Here is an 18,319-nt window from a genome sequence, read left to right as displayed (position 1 = left end):
ACGCTCAGGTGCCGCCTGAAAATGTGAGAAGTCATTCGGCAAACTAATGAGGTTATTCAGACACACTCTTAAAGTTGGCGTGCTCGTTTATTTAAGGCCGGAACAGAGGTGGAGCGAATAACAGAAGGCCTCTCTACTCCAAAATATGGGTCTTTCTCACCAGTTCTAACAATTGTAGAGTTACTGGGGTTAACAAGATCCTCTTTTGGGATGTAAATACCCTCTAATATGGTTTGATCTGTGTCAACTATGCCTTAATGGTGTACAAATGATCTAGATCCTGGCCTTTCCACATCCAGTCTGATGGGACTCAGTGCTTGCTTTAATCTGGAATCAGCTGTTCACGTATGCAGATGCTCGAGTCACATCCAGAGTCATTAAATCTGACTCTCTAGGGGCGGGGCCGGGGTACTGGTGTTTGTAAAAGTTTACCTTATATTCACCCAGGGATGACAGACACTACTTCATAGCAATTTCTCTCAAGTTTCAACATGTTTACACGCAGCCTGGGGATGTTGTGAAAATGCACATGCTGGCTCAGTAGGTCTGGGTGGGGCCTGAGGTTTTGCGTTTCTAACAAGATCCTAAGTGATGACGTTAATGTTGGTCCGTGGACTACTTTTTTAAGAAGCAAGGCCCAAGACCAGCGGTTTTCAAAGTGAGGTCAAGAATCACCCGGGAATTTGTTAGGGATGCAGAATTTCAGGCCCCGCCAGACCTACTGAATCAGACGCTCTGGGGTGGACCCAGCAATCTGTTTTTACGAAGCTTCTGGGTCAGTGATGCTCACTACCTTTTGAGAACCGTTGGCCTGCATGGCACTGCCCAGTAGAAATAGAATGCAAGTCACATAGGCAATTTTAAATTAGCTAGCAGTCAGATTTGAAAAAGTAAAAAAGAAACAAGTGAAATTAATTTTAGCAAAATATCCTATTTAACACACTATGTCCAAAATACTGTCATTTCAACACATAATATAAAAATTAATGTCATAATTTACATTCTTTTTTCAACGTGTAGTCAATATAAAAATGATATGATAGTTTACATGTTTTAGGAAGAGACAACATTAATCTATTTTTATTTGTACAAATTTGTGGGGTACAAGGAGAATTTTGTTACATGGATGGACTGCATAGTGGTAAAGTCACGGATTTAATGAATGTGTCCATCACCTGAATAATGAACATCATACCCATTGAGTAATTTCTCATCATTCACCTTTTTTTTGTGTATAAAGACCTCAAAATCTAGCATGCATTTTACACTTATATGACATCTCAGTTCTGACTAGCCACATTGAGCTCGGTAGCCACATGTAGCCACCATATTGGATAGCAAAGCTTTACACTTACAGCAGAGATGATGGTACTGACTTTCACCAAATGCTTGCTGTGTCAGACTTTACCCAGGTAAGCATTTTCTGTGCATTATTCCTATGAGCCCTATGACAACTCATTATTATCCCCGTTTTATACGAGAGTGGGTTATGTTCATCTTTGTTTCCTTAACGCCATAGCTTCTCAAGGAAAGCCAATATTTAAATGCATTTTCCTTTTTGGTATAAACTATTATAAGGAGGAAAAAGAAAAAAACAATTAAAAAATGTGTCTGTCTGTGGCTAGGCTTCCAATTATTACCAGTAGAATTACCATTCCACATTGAGGCCAAGAGAAACAAATATCCCATGTTAGATTGGCAGGTATTTAAGACATAGTAAAATGTAACCATTTAAAATAAGTGAACAGAAAAATGCTTTATTCTAGAGTGATTTTTTTAAAGCCTGGTATACATTTTTAAAACAAAGTTGATCTTATTTATAAAATTCAGATTAGATATTTCAAAGTTAATTTCTAATTTTTTAATTTGAAATACAGTTTTAATATAAGGTCTATTGAGCCAAAGGATTTCACTGTTTTTAAATAGTACTTGAAGCAGTAGTCATGTAACCCTTTTTTTTCACATGGCATAATCCTCAGTATTTTCCATAATCTATTTCAGTGTCTTTCTTTAATGGCAAAGAAAGAATTGAATTTGATATAAGCATCTAGCAACCAACCCTCACATTAATTATAAAATATATCAGGGCATTTTTTTTTTTTTTTTTTGAGATGGAGTCTCACTCTGTTGCCCAGGCTGGAGTGCAGTGGTGTGAACTCGGCTCACCGCAACCTCCACCTCCCGGCTTCAAGCGATTCTCCTGCCTCAGCCTCCCAAGTAGCTGGGACTACAGGCGCGTGCCACGACATCCTGCTAATTTTTTGCATTTTTTTTAGAGATGGGGTTTCACCATGTTAGCCAGGATGGTCTAGATCTCCTGACCTCGTGATCCACCTGCCTCAGCCTCCCAAAGTGCTGGATTACAGGCCTGAGCCACCGGCAGTTTTTTATACTGAATTCAGGTTGAAGACTCTCTTTTCATCTCCCGATGGAAAGCCTCTCAGCAGTACTTTCTGACTACTTAAGCATTCTTTTTGTAATGGGGAGTAGGGGGTTGAAAAAAAACAGGGATTTCATCTATTGGAATGAAAGCGTTCATAAAAATACTTAACTGCTTCCTTGGTAGAAAGTAAGTAATTTTCCTCCCTGGTGGTGGTGTAAAGGCGCAATGACTCAATGGAAGCCTGAGGTTGATCTGATGGCGTAGTGTCTTCCTTCATCCACGGTAGAAAGAGATCTCAGTCTTCAGCTGCCATGATGTGAAGAGTCTCATCATGTGAAAAAGTCTGGAAAATATTTAAAAATTCTGTTTTTATTTATTCTCACTGCATCTGTGTGCTCTAAACCCCTGAAGGCAAGGACGCTTCATTCTGCCCACCACTGTATTCCCAGAGTGCTTGGCTTATAGTAAGCTCTGAAGTGCTCACCAAATAAATATTTGCTGAATGAATGAATGAATACGACTTCTTAATTTTTATTTCTAGAAACAAAATGAAGGCTCAAAGTTTGTCAGTCATTGCCAGTGACCCAACCAGAATGATTTCTTCATTGGCCTGTGGAGGCAGAAGCAGGGGTCACTGTTTGTCTGCCTCATGTCACTGAATGGTCCCCAGTCTCTGCCAATAGATAAGAGATGTCAACGCTTAACCCAGTAGCTTTCAAAAATAGCACAGTTGATGAAACTGGAAATTTAGGTGCGGGCTCTTTTAAGAAATCATTTGTCTTCAGTCTTAAGAATAGACTGACAACAGATACTGCTACCAGAGGGCTCTCAACTATTTCTTAAGACCCCCTAGGAAATATCAGAAGAAAAGCCTCCTTCTCAATAAAGCATAAGTAGGACATCTCGTTTTCAGTGAATCAGGTAATTCATTTTGAAAACTTGAGGAGCACTGTGTTTCTTTAAGATTCCAGTCAACTTTGGGTTTGTTTTGTTTTCAATGGTGCTGGCAGTTTTCCTCAAAATTTAAATGAATATTTGCACAATGAACCAAGTCGTTGTGGGTTTCCTGGTTGGTGTTTTTTCCCCCCTGGAGTGGGGGGTGGCGATCTGGGCAAGGCATTTTCATCCCTTTGCAGACAACCCCGGCTGCTGTTAATGCTGAAAATAGCTCAAATGCTCTCAGAACAGTAGCACCACCCAGCAGCTGGGATTCTTTCCCTCTCTCATTTGCCTCTCTCTTGCTTTTTTTCCTTCAGACACTTGGATTGGACTTAATCTTAAACCTCTGGAGTTCAAGACCTTTTAAAAAGGGCTAAATAAACAATCTCTACATGTAAAAGGCCACTGACTCCTACTTCCTCTGTATAGAGCAACTGTTGAACTCAGCTGCCTGTAGGTAAGATTTTTTATTCTGGAATTATTTAATTGTTTTCTGGTATGTTCATAACTAATGTCTTTAAAATAACTTACTTATAGTGAAAATAATAAGGGGAGTTGTGAACAATTCCCAGGTAAACACGGTGTTCCAGAATACAGCAGGAGCATCTGGGCATTTTTGTGGCTGTAAGTTTTAAACTTTGCTTAAAGCTCTCATAATAGTGACCTGCAGTACACGCTTGACTATGACTAAGCCATGGATCAGAGGTCTAATTAAGCCTGATTGCCAGAGCAATGAGAGGATGTTTCAGACATCGTACTTTTGTTGTTTAGACTGCTTTATTTTTAACTTTCCAGGGGCATTAAAAAAAAAAAAAAAAAAGAGGGAAAAGATGCAACCATCCACCTGAGTAAAGAGAATATATATAAGTAATTGTTCTTTAAGGGCAATGAGCGAGCCGTATTGTATAATGTTCTCCTTTCATCACTGTTTCGTTCATTGCTCGTGTGGAATTAGAGTGGTTTTGGGGGAATCTGGGAGTTTTGTTTTTGTTATTATTGTTTTGTATGTTCCTAGCACATTTTAGGGGACAATGTTGAGGATTCCTTACTAAGCTGACTGTCTTTTGCTGGGTACATCTGCTGGCAGGTTTCTCTAACGTGACAATGTGATACTTCGGGTCAGTTTCTGTGGCTCCCCTCTCCCCCTCGTTACGCTTGCACTTGACATTTTGCGAAGTACTTTGATCTGTGGACTTTAACTTCAAACACAGCATTTACTTTGATTGTGGCTATTTACTATGTTCAGTAAAAAGTCTCCTTTTTTTTCCTTTTGGTTTAATGCTTTCATAGCATTTCCTTTAAACAATTTATTGGAGCTTTAGTTTTCCTCACTGATCTGTCTTAGATTTTACTTCTAGAGGGACCCCCAATTGTAAGAAAAGTGTTCTCTGGTAAAGTTCTCCCCAACACAGACTTCAGGACAGTTCATGGCCCCTGTCTGGCAGATGTGTAAGAGCAAGCAGCAAATGAGAGTGCACAGAGCCCCGCGCTGGCTGCCCTGCTGCCTCAGAATCTCCGTGTGCCTTGGGGCCCAACTGGTGCTTTTTAAAAACATGGATGCTGAAATCTTTGGAGTTCAGAAATACTTTTTTTTCAGAAAAGTTTATTGGTATCACAGAGCACATATCAAAGGAAAGCATGCATTTTAACCACATAAGGATCGTCTGAGTAACAAAAACGGGAAGAAATAACAAACAAAGAAAAAGAAAATTAAAATCAAAAGAAAACTGGAAAAAAAAAAAAAACCTTAGTAGCCAGAAGTCTGTTTTACAAGTGAAACTTCTGCTGTGTAAGGGATAAGGGATTTCTTAAAAATGTATTTCCTAAAATGGGCAAAATGTAGCACTTACTAGCCATTCAATCAGCTTTGGAATATTCTCTTCATCGTAAAGAAAGCACAGGTGTGTGTGACATTTGTTCCCTTTTTCTTTCCCACCCCAAGCACAAGGTATTTTCACAGTCCTCAGCCAAATACAGAGTTTGACGTTCCCTGGCAAACGGTCCCTGTGTGTTCTGTTGAAGGTTAGGAATAGATTGAGCCTAATCCTGTCAGGAGACTGTTTAAGTCCCAGTCAAGGACACTCGCTCCTCAGCGCTGACGCAGTCTGCCCCCTGTGCTCTGCACCTTGCTAAGAAGGACAGACGCAAGTGGCCACAGGACAAATCTCCAAAGGGGCGGAGCTGTGGAGAAAGCTACGGCAGAGATCTCCCTGGATTAGGAGCAGATGCAATCGAATCTCCAGAACTTGGATTTATAGTAGAAAAACCTAGAGATGTTCAGTCTAATCTTTAAGTTTCCCAAACCTGGGCATTTCATTGCCACTTTTCCCCTTCAAATCTACATTATAAGAAGCATGTCAATCATCGCATTTATGTGTATGGTTAACATTTTAAATCCTCCCGTTATTTTGAGCCTGGGCTTTGTTGGGGGAAGGGGGTGCATCTAGCTAGAATACTCACTCCCCCTTAGTACTGGGAAGCCTTGGTCTGCAGGGCTGAGTGCAAATATATTGCTAGAGGTGATAGTCCAGCAGCAAAATTAAATGGCACCAGGATGAAATCTTTTTGGAGAATGGTAGGTGATCATTCCATTCCCAGGCAAGCCATTTTCCCCCTGTTTTGTTTTGTTTTTTTTCTTTCTGTTTCTCTTCACCCCTGAATTTTACGTTGAAACTTTGGATTGTTTGAATGTGAAACTTCAGGTGAAATCTAGCCAAAGCCACCGAGTTTCACCCAGCTTCCACATGAAAGAAGTATTCTACCCAGCCTTGCACGAAACTTGGCCTGTGTTGCCAAAGGTTTCATGAATGTCAGTGAGCCTGGATTTGAAACATAACCCAAGGCCAGGTGACTTCTGGTGACTTTGAGGCTTTATTGTATTAGTATAGAATCTGCTGAACAGGGACAGTCCTATTTCCGCATCTTCTACTATAGTTTCATGAGGGCACACGTTTTCCCCCAGTAAACTCCCATTTATCTCATGATGTTTGAAAGCCAGGTTCAATCCTACTGTGAATGTTTGTAGCCGTGGGATCGAAGCACTGGCAGATAGAGGTCTGCGTTTTAAATTCCAGCAGCCTGGGCCTCAGTGGTGTGAACATGTTGGTATAATTCAGCTGAAGGAAGGAAGTCCCGGGAGAGCCGTGGAATGCCTTTCTTTGCTTAAATATACCTCTGTGCTCGTGAGGAACAAACAGTAACATTTTGTCCAGGTCTATCCGCTTGACAGTATGCCTTTTGTTCCCTCTCCAAAGGTGGTGTCAAATATATTGGTGGAAAAATAATAAACTTCCAGATATTTTTTTTCCGCCTGCTCAACTGATATACTCCAAGGGAACATTGCAGGCATTGAGAAGTTCAGTACTGTGGCTGGGAATGTAAGGTATACTGAGAATAAAGGAGCTCTCAGTGAAGGCAATGTCCCTCAGAAAAGCATGGCGACCCAGAGTTGATGTGGGTGTGAACGGTCAGATGGGCCCCGGTTGGGAAGGGGTGTGTGTGTGTTTTCTGGGTGGGGGTAGTAGCGAGCAGAGAGGAAAAGGGAGATTTGTAAGCTTTGTTCAGCAAATCTGTCACATCGAAAACAAAAATAATCAAGCCCAGGATCTGAAAACATTCCTTTCTTTTGTAGATCATATAAATTTGTGTTGGCTGAATATTGAATTTTTTTGTATTATTTTTCTCATTAGAGACACCAAGCATTAGGATTCCAGGCATAGTAAATAATCTCCAATGAAAATATGACCCATTGGGAAACATAAAGTCATTGCAGATAACTCCCATGAGTCAGTCTCAGGAAGGTCCTCATGGTTCTCTGGCAGTTATGAAATGCTAAGCCACCCAGGACACTAAGATCTGACTTGTCCTTTTCTTAGTTGGGAGATTTCTAAACTCATGTGAAGAATTTTCATAAAAATGAATGTGTGGCCTCACTAAAGATTTAGGCTATCTTTGGTGAGATACATAGATATAGATTTATTATAAAATTAAATTGCCATGAAATTTCATTTTAAAATTTCATAGTCACTTATATATTCAATAAAACAGACTTTCATTAAAGATGTGGTTTGCATTTTAGCAGGTGACATGCAGTGGATGCCCTAGTAGAGAAAGCACTGGAAAAGCTAGCAATAACACAATTTGGAAGTGCCGTATGTAGAAGCTGCTTTTTAGCACTGGCTTCACTAGTCATAGTGTAGCATTTATCAGCATATATGATTTGATAGCCCCAGACTGGTACAGTGAGCAGAGGAAAGGAAGATGTTCAAATGGAGGTTCTAGAGAAAATCATTCAGAACCATCCCACAAGGCAGCTCTCACTAACCATATCAAGGTATAAGGAGTTCAGTAGTTTTAAGACATTCATCATCCATAACAAAACAGAAAAAGGGGAAGGATAGGCTGGGCGCGGTGGCTCACGCCTATAACCCCAGCACGTTGGGAGGCCGAGGCAGGTGGATCACTTGAGATCAGGAGTTCAAGACCAGCCTGACCAACATGGTGAAACCCCATCTCTACTAAAAAAAAAAAAAAAAAAAAAAAATGCAAAATTAGCCAGGCATGGTGGTGCACACCTATAATCCCAGCTACTTGGGAGGCTGAAGTGGGAGAATAGCTTGAACCTGGGAGGCGGAGGGTGCAGTGAGCCAAGATCCCACCATTGCACTCCAGCCTGGGCAACAAGAGTGAAACTCTGTCTCAAAAAAAAAAAAAAAAAAAAAAAGGAAACGATGAAAATGCCAGGGAAAGGATTAAAAAAAAATTAAAAATTGAGAATCAACACCAAGCTAGTGTATGTGCAAATATTTCTCTAAATCATTAAAAATCTTATTTCAAGAAGACTTCATTTGTCATTTAAGAATGCAAAAATCAGTGCTTTAAAAATCTTTTTGTGCTTAATTGACTGTCAGAAAAAAATGGAGTCCATATAATATTTATTTCTCAAGGATATATTATTACAGTCTAAATTTACATATACAATGTACTTGTTTTATTTTTTTTTAATTCAGTGTTTGATCAGGACATGATGACACAAAACAGTAACAGCAGTAGTCTCCCCTTTGCAGTAGAGCAAAGAGGATTATTTATCATAAGCAGATTAAACAGTCATTTCTAGAAGTCTGCATTCTCCAACCAAGTTTTTATTAGTTATTTGGATATTATGTTTTTCTCTGAAATAAGAAGTAGTAGAGCCTGAACATCTCTACTCTAAAAGTCTGAAATCCAAAATGTTCCAAAATCTGCAACGTTTTGAGCACCAACATGATGCCACAATTGGACAATGAAGATGACATTAACACTGCAGAAAATGTGCATACAGATGCCACAGTGACAACGTGATGGGCTAATTGAAGGACTAGAGCGGAGTGCATTCCTAACAGACAGAATAAGCAGTCATGTCCATTTAGAAACTCTCAAAGAGAGACTTCTAAGACAAAAATCGCTGTTAATGAGGCAGATGACGCTGGAGAAAACATTTTAAAAGCCATCCTACTCGGGAGGCTGAGGCAGGAGAATCACTTGAAACTGGGAGGCGGAGGTTGCAGTGAGCCGAGATCGTGCCACTGCACTCTAGCCTGGGTGACAGGGCGAGACTTCGTCTCAAAAAAAACAAAAAAATGCCATCCGGCAGAATGCCTCTCATTTCTCAGAGGACCCGCTTCATGATCTGTCAACTGCTTCAGATGTTTCTTATCACCTAAAAAAGAAAAAAAATACAGTGTACAGTGGCCTTTTACTCCAAACACAGCATCATAGGTGGCAACTGAAAGCCTGCATTGTTTGTTGCTGCTGTTGTCTAACAGCAGAGAAAGGAAAACAGTCTTGTTCCTGTGCTGCCCAGTTACCTAAACACATTATTTTTCACTGTATTAATAGGATGTATTTTTACTGTTTAAAAAATAGTAGTATTAGGCTGGGCACAGTGGCTCACGCCTATAATCCCAGCACTTTCGGAGGCCAAGGCGGGTGGATCACCTGAGGTCGCGAGTTCGAGACTAGCCTGACCAACATGGAGAAACCCCATCTCTATTAAAAATACAAAATTAGCCGGGCATGGTGGTGCATGCCTGTAATCCCAGCTACTCAGGAGGCTGAGGCAGGAGAATTGCTTGAACCCGGGAGGCACAGGTTGCCGTGAGCCGAGATGGTGTCATTGCACTCCAGCCTGGGCAACAAGAGCAAGACTCTTTCAAAAACAAAAATAGTAGTATTTTCTACTGTTAAGTACTCATGTCTGAGTAAGAGCAGGAAAATGATTGCTTATTGGTAGCAAATAAATTCAGTCAGGAATGATGGTGATGCCAAACAACACCAGATTTTCCATGTGGGTGGCTGAGATATTGATGCCTTTGCTTTCTGATGGTTCAGTGTACACAAACTTCATTTTATGCACAAAATTATTAAAAACGCTGTATAAAATTACCTTCAGGCTATTTGGATACACTACATATAACATAAGTGAATTTCACATTTAGATCTGGGTCCTGTCCCCAAGATGACGCAGGATGGATATGCAAATATTCCAAAATCTGAAAAAATCTGAAATCCAAAATGCATCTCCAGTCTCCCATGTGCCTTTGACTTACACCCGTCATGCTAAGGGTTGACTTTTTTTTTTTTCCTGGTACTACAAGATGCTCCCGCATCATTTTGTACATTTCATGTCCTAGTCCTAAAATCAATTCTTTCTTCGAGGAACTCTGGTTACTTTTATTGAAAAATGGTATCAGTAATCAAGACTAGGGCATCCATTTTTAATTTTTGAATGTGACCTTATTGGCCACTTACTTTTTTCACTTGAAGAAAATTTTCTTTTTGTGTATGGAATTTCACTCTGTAGCTGACAATACCTTGATCTGGTGTATAAAGATAACCTTTCTTGCTTTTTCAGAAGAACAGGCCACATGTCGCCCTTGCATACTCCCCTTTCCCTTACTTTGAAACAAATTCAATTAAATATGATCAAATTTGCGTTTTTTGTTTTTTTGTTTTTGTTTTTTTGAGACAGAGTCTCACTCTGTTGCCCAAGCTGGAGTGCTGTGGTGCAATCTTGGCTCACTGCAACCTCCGCCTCCCAGGTTCAAGTGATTCTCGTGCCTCAGCCTCCTGAGTAGCTAGGATTACAGGCACGTGTCACCACGCAAGCTAATTTTTGTGCTTTTAGAAGAGATGGGGTTTTGCCATGTTGCCCAGACTGCCAGGCTGGTCTCATAGTCCAGACCTCAAGTGATCCACCCACCTCGGCCTTCCAAGATGCTGGGATTACAGGTGTGAGCCACTGCACTTGGCCAAATTTGTTTTTCACTGTTAGTCTTGGTGAGAGATTCAAAGCCTTTGATATGGTCTTGAAATGCAATCTTAAAAGATAGAAATCAGTTGTTTCTTCCTTAAATAGACGTGAGAACATTGTGCATTATTTAAATTGTGATCAGTCTAGGCCCTTCAATGAACATGGGATTCTGTTACCAAGCCTTGTACGTACTGTGTGCAAGGAGCCGTGCCACAGGCAGATGAACAGTCTGGTAGGAGAGCTGGGCACATACACCTGGATATAACAGTCTGCAAAAGAAGATGGGCAATGTGAAGTCCCCCAGAACCCTGGGAGCTCAGAGCTGGAATTGGGAGCTGGGCGTATATTGTACTAGAAAATCAGTGGTATTATCACAAAGGAAAAGCTGTACTGGAATTAGGATTTTGGTTTGGATAAGAGGGTATTCAAATGGCAGACGGTGATGGACAGCAAAGATTCAGAGGAGAGAAAACTCAGGACTCAAAGAATATTTAGGTCCCATGCAAAGCCCCTGGGAAGGTGCATTGAGTTTGTGTTTATTTATTGAGAACAAAAGTCTCACCATCAGGCTCATGTGTTAGTAATACTGCTGAGGAATGTTCAAGGTGATTAGAGAAATGAAACGCTGGACAGACCCTGTTACTCGGATGTAACTGAGAAGAGGAGCACAAAGACGAGAGCACTTGAAATAAGATGAGACCAATTGGTGCAGAGACCGAGGCCTCGGGGCAGTCAGTACTGCCCTGTGTATCTGGACTTTGTCCTAGAAAGTAAAACTTACCTGTAAAATAATTGCACCTATAATTTTATTTAATGCTCAGTATTATCAGAGATGAAAGGTTGTGTTTTTATTATTTCACCAAATGCATAGCTCTTTCATTTTCTTTCTCTTTTTCTTTTTTTTTTTTTTTTTGAGACAGAGTCTCGCTCTGTCCCCCAGGCTGAAGTGCAGTGGCGCGATCTCGGCTCACTGTAAGCTCTGCCTCCCGGGTTCACGCCATTCTCCTGCCTCAGCCTCCCAAGTAGCTGGGACTACAGGCGCCTGCCACCAGGCCCAGCTAATTTTTTGTATTTTTAGTAGAGACGGGGTTTCACCGTGTTAGCCAGGATGGTCTCGATCTCCTGACCTCGTGATCCGCCCACCTCGGCCTCCCAAAGTGCTGGGATTACAGGCCTGAGCCACCGCGCCCGGCCAGCTCTTTCATTTTCAATAAAACACAAGAAAACCATTGGTCCAGGCAGTGAAGACGACATTTCAAATCCTAAGTTTTGGCTTTCTGTATTTCACTGAGAGAAAAACAAGCACGAGAGGTGAAGATTACAGAGACAGACATGAATGTGCCAATAGTATAATGAGCCAAGTGTTAGGACGAGGCTGGTTGAAATAACCTGTTGGCATACCGAAAAGAATCGAGTTAGGAAATTGACACAGTTTAAAAAAAAATTGAAAGACCAACTTGATATTAGAAAGGATAGAATAGAAACATTATTCTCTTGTTCTCAAATAAATGTATGCCTGAAAAAAAAAAGAGATTGAATTTAGCTTAATAGAAAAACACACGTACAGCATGTATTTTTAAGGCATTGCATGTTGGCTACTGTGGCCCCTGGCATATGCTGGTCCAAGTACAAATCTGAATTGGTTTAATGCTAGATCTTGACATGCCCTCAACTCAGTGGTACTTCTTTAGTTCAATTTTGCAAACCTAAAAAATTGGATTGGTATTGAATTTAGCTCCGGGTGGTATCCAGAAGTTTTGTGTGTGTTTGAACTGAACTTTGAAATATTTCAAAACTATATAACACTCAAGTTTTAGAACAAATTGTTAATTTTCAAAACACTCAAGAATGTTGAAAAGTTACAGATGGGTATATTTTTTGTGAATTTCATGAATATACAATTAAATGTGGTTTTCAAATATAACTTTGATCTGTAGATCTGCAGTGTTTTCTATTTCACATTTATCTTTTTTACCATAAGAGTATTCACTTTTAAAACAAAAACGGCTGAAGACCGTGGTTAAGAATGGGAGACTATCCGAAACCCAGTATGGCCATCTAAATGTACGGTGAGATGAGAAAGCCCATCCTTGTGGTCCCAGCAGAGCCAAGTGTTGGAAGGTGTGGCCTGGCACACCAGATGGCTCATTTCTGTGCACATCTATGAGTGGGCCCATAGTGAAGGGACTCAGCCGGGAATTGTTGGGGATAAAGATGGGAGGTTCAGTGCAAATTCAAGAAGGATGTCAGATGTCAGACTAAGGGATCCACGCCTCATTCTGAAGTAGAAAATGGTTTTTCCCTCTGTTCGTAAAGGGCAGTAAAACACTCCCTTTTGGAGAAAACTTACAGAGTAACATCTCTTAGCAGCAGAAATTCGATGTTTTCTTTAAAAATTGTATTTCTGACATCAAATCATTAAAATTTTCTTTTTATATCCACTATGACTATTTTTATTCAAGGCAGAATAAGACAAAAATTAAGTGTAAACAAGTTTATAAAGTTTGTATTGATATAATAGAAGACTGGCTTATGATGGAAAACTAAAAAAACAAGTAAAAATGAAAAGCCGAATGAAAAGGTAAATCCAGAGGTAGACTTTTATGTGGAAAAAGTAATAAAATACTACTTTTTTCTGTGGTAAAAAAATTGATGATGCCTACTTGTCTACATACAAAATATATTTTATTTTGTGTTTGAGCATCTTCAAGAATTAACGGATGTATTTCATATTTGGAAATTGATTTAGAATTGGCACACACGTGTTTTTTGTCTCACATGGTGAGATCCACCTCTTAATAACCACAGCTTGTAAAAACTTGTCTGAAATCAAAGTGATAATTTTTATGCAAAGGTGAGAAAGCTTGATTGCAGTGAGATTTTTATCCCCTTACAATTTTTTATGTATTTTGGATATCAAAATTAAAAAACATTTGATGTTAAAAATCATTTGTGTCCACATCATAATTTTTTATGTTCACATGTATAATTTTTCTAATCAATATTCTAAAATACTTAATAAAACCACAGGTATAAAAACATTTGGCAGAAGACTATTTGGTATGTTTAACCCTCAGCTGTGCTTATTAATTTAAGAATTATCTAACATATAAATCAGAAAGGAAGGAAATGAGGAATTCACTAGTAAACCAAATAGTGTTTTAGGTGACCATAGATAACTACTTTTAATGCCTAAAGCAATTTCATTTTCATTGAATAAAATATTTTCATGAGGGTCTTTTCATATTGCTTCATTTATTTATTGAAGACATTTCACCACCATATATGAATCATATGAGTTTTGTGGTTTAAAACTTTACATTCTGACTGTAGATCAGTCTGAATCAGTGCAGAAAAAAAACTGATGAAACCCAACACAGGCTTTCAAGATAAAAACTCACAACCAGACAAAGGAAGGAATTACTTTAACCTTAAAAAGAGTATTCATTAAAAACCTACATCATCATAATGTAAAGAAATATATGGACTGATAAATATTACATTCAGATACTGGTTACCTCTGGAGGTAGGAAGGCACTTCCAATTAGAGACATGTGCAGCAGGCTTTAATTGAATTAGTATCTTCTATTTTAAGATAAATGATGGGTACATGGACATTTGTTATATTATTCTCTTCATCATTTGAACAACTCAATAAAGACCTGCATTAAAACATCTTTCCCTCTATTTGCTATTTCTGAAATTTAAGATAAATTCTACATAGGAAGTAAATTGTAAATATCTTTCACAGCTGCTAACATTGAGGAACTATGTAAAACATAAATACATTACTTAAAGCAGCCCAAATTTTCTGAAAATTTATCATAGATAGTATAATGTTTGGCCTATACTTCCATATTTTTGGTCTAGGGCTCAAAACTTCTATAAATGGTGAATTCAAAGAGAAAATGAATTTAGTTCCTTAGCAGACAAACATCTTTTGTAAACTTACATTCAAGATGGTTTTTGTAGTGTGTATCTTTTTGTATGGCATTGTTATAAATCTGATATTTACTCTTTAAGTTATCAAATAGTTTGTCATTATGTTTTATGAAAATTTGTAATGGGCTTTGAATCTAGCAGTGTATACATTATCTTAACCTCTTTAACACTGGTTTTGGGTCAACAGGTTGAGAAGAAAGGATTTCTGTTTTAAGAGAATTTATGTAATAAATGTATGAAAAGTGAGTAAAACAGACAAGCAGTCCTCTCAGTTGCTATAGGACTATGGAGAGCAGTGATATGGCTGGATATGCTTGAGTTTCCTGTTAACACGATACCAGGCAAAATGGGACTACCTGTTTTTAATATAAAGACTTCATTCTGTAGCTTATATATTTCGTGTAATTTAATTTATTCAGAAAAGCTTATATACACACAGCTTTTCCTTAATAATATTTATACTTCCTTAATGTTATTGGAAAAAGCTAGTGACTTTTCATTACCATTTGGCAGGAACCAGTGCTTAATTTTGAGGATTTTTATTCCAATTTTTTCTATTTGTTTTATCCATAGACTCATTCCAATTATGCTAAAATGCGAAAGCTGGTAGACATCACTATCTTTTTAAGAGTTTTGACAAAATGGATAATATTGAATAATTTTTCTTTACAAGTAATTTCACATGTAATCTGAAAATTCAGTGCAAGCCAAAAGTCTTTATAATTTTAAATCATTAAATTCAAAGAAAAGATGGTTTCTATGTTTCTAGGTGTAAGGAAGGCAAAATTATACCTCTCCTCTGTTAGGGTTTGTTAGGGGATAGGGGCACGTGGGTGTTGTGCCTGAGAATTAAATTGACATAAGACAGATCCACAGGAGAAAAACGTACACATTTATTTAATATAAGTTTATGTGGCATGAAAACCTTCAGAATTTGTGAAGACCCAAAGATGCAGTTTGTATTGACCACTTATATAAGGAATTAGACAAAGAGCAGTAAATTGCAGAAATGTGATGAGGTGGGGGGTCGGGGGCTTGGGCCAGGGCAGGTGATTGGAGGAGAATGGCTGGGAAGGAAGGGCCAGTATAGCAGGTGGTACAGGTTTCCCTCAGCCTCAGCTTCTGGTCCTTGCCCATAGGAATCATGCCTCCCACCTGGCCAAGGGAGGACACCTTTCACATGGGAATGTCATCTCCTGCTTTTCGGAAACAGAAGGAAGGTCAGAGTGATCTTCTTGTACCTGCTTTTTGTTTTTGTTTTTGAGAGAGTCTCTCTCTGTCACCCAGGCTGGAGTGCGGTGGCGCAATCTCGGCTCACTGCAACCTCCGCCTCCCGGGTTCAAGTGATTCTCCTGCCTCAGCCTCCTGAATAGCTGGGATTACAGGCACCTGCCACCACACCCAGCTAATTTTTGTATTTTTAGTAGAGATGGGATTTCACCATGTTGGCCAGGCTGGTCTCGAACTCCTGACCTCAGGTGATCCACCCGCTTCAGCCTCCCAAAGTGCTGGGATTACAGGCATAAGCCACCATGCCCGACCTCACCTGGTTTTTCTTAAGTGCCTTTAACTAAAAATACTGAATATGCCAGAGTGGTGTATTTTGGGATGCCATGTTCTTAACTCGTTCATAAGTAAAGTTCATGAAAGCATATAAATATATTTAAATAATAATAAACACACTGAGAGAAATGACACAAAAAATAATTTTGAATTTTCTCATGTCATTGTTACTAAAGCTGAGAAACTAGATATTACATAATTAACATAAAGCGGTATTGGAAACAAATGTGGAGACAAGTCTTTTAGATTACTGGCATTACATGCTGCTGACTCTCGCATCTTCATGAAATCTGTTCCCCTTTGCCTTCTGTGACACTGGAAGCTTCTGATTTACCTTCAGTCTCTCTGATTACATCTTCTGAATTCCACTTACAGGTGCCCTTTTTTTTTTTTTTTTTTGCCCAACCTTAAAGTTACTCCCTTGGTTTCTGTCCCTCTCGTCTAAATCTCCGTAATCTTCCCTGAGTTCACCTGTTTCCTCCTTCATGATAATCCCTAATCTCTATCCCTGATCTCTTGTGAAAGTTCCAGACTCACATTTCCAAGAAGCTGGTGAACATTTCCTTTTAATGTCTTCTGAGTACCTCAAATTCAATGCGTCTAAAACTCACTTTCCAACTCCCACCCTGCTCTTCCTTCCCAGGGCTGGATCTTGACAATGGTGCCACCCAGTTACTGAGAATTAGAATCTTAGACAAGCATTCGAATTTTTCTTCATGCCAACTTAGTCCCTACTCATTGATTCTACTTACATACACGTCTTCAATATCACTCCTTTCCTAGTTCACAGGCTATTGCAACATCCTTGACTAGGATTTCTCAGTAGTATCCTGACTACACTTTACATCCATTCTCTCTGCCTTCCATGTAACCCCTTGCGGCTGAGTTATCTTGCCAAAATAAATCAGCTTTGCATGTAGACTTCCCATCTACCAAACTTCTATTACATAGCAAGTTGTGCACTTTGCTGTCTGTTGAGGTTTTGAGGATCAGGAAAGATAACTGTGTCAACCAATGAAGGTAAATTCAGTGCATTGTGTTTAGACATAAATAGCCCTGTGTTTTCAAAGATAAAAGGCAGGGCTGGCAACATTTCCAGATTCCTTAGTAAGGAAAGGGTGTGGCTCACTGCTGGGCATGGAACTCAGATTCAATGTCAGCCCTGCTACTAACCTCAAAGAACCCTTTTCCTCAGATTCTCTTTCGGACACAATGTTCACAAATCACTTGCTTCGTTGTCACTTACTCCTAATTTCCTTCCTTTCTGATTCACGTATAAGATCATTCTTCTTCAATTAATAAGCACAACAATCATTTGTTGAGAGCCTACTCAAGACTCTGTACTTGTCCGTGACAGTCACTGGGAGCATAGCCTTTCTCCAATGACATCGCCCTGAACATCCACTCTAAAAATGCAGGTGAATTTATGTGATGGCCTTTGTGCCTTGGGAAAAATATCTTCAGAATGAGAGCTATCTATAGTAACATATATACATTATCCATGGATTATAGAGATATTGTTGTATTTGCTTCTATGTAAATATCAAAGGAGTATTATTCTGATATGATCTATGGAAGTTGAATGTGACTTTGGAGAAAAACTTAAGCTTTCGGTACAGATTTTCAAGATCAACGTTCAGGAAAAAGTCTAACAGAGGGATATTGAAATAAAATCTCTGAATGAATAAAGACATTACTGATGGCAGCTATGAATTCAAGTATTTTAACATATGTTCAGGTGTTTGCTTTGGGGCATAGAAGGAGTTAAAAGTGAAGGAAAATGTTTAAAGTTTTCTTCTTCACTTTGAACTACATTTCAAAGAAGTACATAATTTTGACATAAAAGATATATTTCCTTCATAGACTAACACAAGTATATGTGTGTCTGGATGAATTAAGTCTTATGTTTGGGGTTGTATCTATTAACTTTTATTATGTAACTGAAATAGCAATCATTTAAAATGAAATGTTTTCTGCTCTGCTAACATGGTGACAGATTATTCCGAGTAGGATTGGTGACACTGCTTTCTTCTGCTCCTTGTCCTCAGTCACATTCTTGAAATTGGCAACAAAGCAGATTTGATTTAATTTTTATATCCTCATGCAACTAATGAGAAGGAAATGTGTTTTTAATGCATTGCACACTTTTATCTTCCTGGACGTGTTCATGAACTCGTATTTGTGAAAGGCAGCCGAGCTTT

General features: G+C 39.0%; 1 protein-coding gene across 18 annotated transcripts in view; it reads left to right on the top strand.

The window, feature by feature from the left end:
• SORBS2 (sorbin and SH3 domain containing 2) overlaps positions 1–18,319 on the top strand; it is a 373,741-nt gene that overhangs the window by 178,700 nt on the left and 176,722 nt on the right. For 16 of the 18 annotated variants that reach the window (XM_055112070.2, XM_055112074.2, XM_055112072.2 and 13 more), the window contains exon 2: positions 3,640–3,779. The gene's annotated coding sequence lies outside the window, so the exon portion shown is untranslated. The remainder of the gene's footprint in view (positions 1–3,639; positions 3,780–18,319) is intronic. The other 2 variants (XM_055112071.2, XM_055112073.2) reach the window with 1 other exon arrangement.

This window comes from Pan paniscus, chromosome 3 (assembly GCF_029289425.2).
Source record: "Pan paniscus chromosome 3, NHGRI_mPanPan1-v2.0_pri, whole genome shotgun sequence".
Classification (NCBI taxonomy): domain Eukaryota; kingdom Metazoa; phylum Chordata; class Mammalia; order Primates; family Hominidae; genus Pan; species Pan paniscus.
This window is presented reverse-complemented; position numbering and strand designations above follow the sequence as displayed.